The sequence below is a fragment of the Poeciliopsis prolifica genome, unplaced genomic scaffold (assembly GCF_027474105.1).
Source record: "Poeciliopsis prolifica strain line A6 unplaced genomic scaffold, Auburn_PproV2 SCAFFOLD083, whole genome shotgun sequence".
Classification (NCBI taxonomy): Eukaryota; Metazoa; Chordata; class Actinopteri; order Cyprinodontiformes; family Poeciliidae; genus Poeciliopsis; species Poeciliopsis prolifica.
Window position 1 is genome coordinate 1,473,366 of NW_026562458.1, and position 2,679 is coordinate 1,476,044.

The 2,679-nt window shown below is 42.2% G+C and overlaps 1 pseudogene; it reads right to left on the reverse strand.

Moving 5' to 3' along the window:
* Positions 1–344: 344 nt before the first annotated feature.
* Positions 345–2,441, reverse strand: LOC129353028 (nuclear factor 7, brain-like; annotated as a pseudogene).
* Positions 2,442–2,679: the final 238 nt, after the last annotated feature.

Genomic DNA, 2,679 nt, shown 5'->3' on the forward strand with positions numbered 1-2,679 from the left:
ATTTGTTTCCTTTCGTTCATCATTTTTATATGGACCCGTCTGATAAAGCCTTGCTCACCCTTTGGCCTCCCCTTGGAAAAAAGTCGAGCTCCGCCACTGGATAAAAGTAGCAGCTAATTAAATCACTTTGATGTCTCAAACACAAAGTGCAACAATAATGCAAAAAATAAAAAAAATGAACCAGAAATAATTTTTCATTGGATTCAGAGCAAATCGATCAACATCAGCATCTGAAACTGAATTAATAGAAGAAATCACTGATGCAACAGATAGTAAGAAATTATCTGCAGGGTTTTCATGGATCTACAGAAAGATTTTCACACAATAAAACCTCAGAGAAGAAATGAATGGAAATAACATTTATTACAGTTCTGCAGTCATTTCATACATCATCTCCCTAAAAATGGAAAACAAATTATACAGAGATGAAAAGTACAAAACTTCTTCCTCTGTTTTGTTTCCAAACAAAAACTAAAGTCAGACTAAAGAATCAGAAATGAAAGATTAACGCTGCCCTCCTGCAACAAGATTCAGTTTCTGCTGCTTCACAAACATCATGCAGAGTTTATCATTGTTCTGAAACCTTTATGGTAACAAACTGGATGATAATCTGGATTATGAAGCTCTGATGAACCAAAGTGTTTGGAACTGAACTGAACAGAAAGTCTCTAGACCAGATTAAAATCTGCTGGGATTAACCATGGACAACATGGACTTGAATTATTATCACAGGATTTTCTGGTATTCACTGGATCATAAAAGTGATAATAGAAAGTATAAACACAGCATTGATCAGGGGAATAGTCAAAGCAACACTAATAAACACTTAGCAGGAAGTGAAAAGGTCATTTCAGATTCATTCAGTAGTTCAGTTTTATCACTCAGCAGCTAAAAATAGACGCATTAATTAAACATGTTGACATTAATTTCTGCTGTCATGGAATCAATAGTTGGAAAGTCAGAGATGAAGAGTCTCCAGATGATCAGATCATCTCCAGTTTCCTCTTTAAAACTCACAGTTTCAATCTGATCAATAAGTTTTGATTTGGATCATCAGAGCTGCTGCTTGATCACTGAGATCTTCATCGGTTCCATCTTTAAGGTTTTATCAGTTAAGAAGTATGGAAACATCTTGTGAGTGAAGGTGTGTGTGAAGGTGTGTATGTGTGTGTTAGTATCCAGATCAGAGAAGGACAGCTTTCCTCTGTCCCAGTCCAGATTCACTCTGATCCTCTGGAGATTCTTCTGGACTGAGAGACGAGTGGAAGGAGCTGGTGGAGAATATGCTGAATATTCACCTTCATAGAACAGTATAAACAACCATCCAGACTTTATGATTCCCTTCCTCTGAACAGATTCTTCTAACACACCAAGTTCCCAGTATGAACTGTCTCCAACATCAACATCCCAGCTGTGGTTCCCTGAGTTAAAACCATCAGAACTCAGAACAGACCAGTATCTATCAAATCTCTCTGGATTATCAGGAAGCTGCTGTTTCTCTCCTGCAGTCAAACTGGTCAGATCTTCAGACAGATGGAGTTTTGAATCAGCTGAGTTTGGGTCCAGAACCAGAGGAGTGTAGGTCACCATGGTCTCCATGTTGCTCCAGATGTTGAAGGCCAGGTTGCCCAGATGTTTGGCCTGGTCTATCAGAGCTCCTGAGGGCAGCTGTGGATCCTCCAGCAGGGGGCAGCGCTGGACTCTTTCCACTGCAGCCTTGTAGTTGTGCAGGAATGAGACGTCTTCAGCTCTCAGCTCCTCCTCTGTGGCTCTGACTGTTTCTGAAAGAGCTGCTATCTCTCTGCTCAGAGCCTCCATCTTCTCCTTCATCATCCCTCTCTTCTGCTCCTCTTCCTCCCTCAGTGCAGCCAGCCTGGCCTCCTCTTCCTCTGCTAGAAACTGATGAAGCTGCTTAAACTGCTCCCTAATCTGCCTCTCTGTGTGTCGGGCCTGGACCTTCAGGTGTTCTGCTGTCTGATCAAACTCCTCCTGAACTTTCTTCCTGAGCTCCAGCTTCTTCTTTAAAGGCTCCAGAGTTTCCTGAAGCTTCTTCTTGTGTTGCTGAGCAGCTTCATTGATGGGTTTAAATCTGTGGCTAATGTGTAAATCTGAATGACTGCAGACGAGACACACACTGGCTGCTGATGGTCCAGACAGAAGAGTTTGAGTTTCTCAGAGTGCAGACTGCAGAGATCCTCTGAAGCTCTCTGCTCTCTCTGCTGTAAGAAAGTCTCACACAGATTCTTCAGAGCCAGATTTAAAGGTAGATATTCTTTAGAAGATCTCCTTTTACAAACTGGACACTCTCTTCCTGGTTTCTCTCTCCAGTATTTCTGCAGACACTCCTTACAGAAGCTGTGGCTGCATGACAGAAGAACCGGATCCTTAAATATCTCCAGACAGACCGGACAGCAGAGATCATCGTCTGATCTGGAAGCCATTTTGTCTCTGAGTGAAGCTGAAACCACAGCAGACAGAACGTCAAACCAGGAAGTCAGTTTCTCTACTGTACAAACTTTCTGAACTTACTTTCACTTTGATCTGCTTGTTGTTCCTCCTGCAGCAGTCTGTGTTCCAGTGTCTAGTTGCTCACTTCTCTCTCTGTTCTCCTTGTTCAGTTTGATTTCAGTCGGAGACGAAGGCAGGTGTCAGAGTTCATCCTCAGGGTGTTTACTCAAT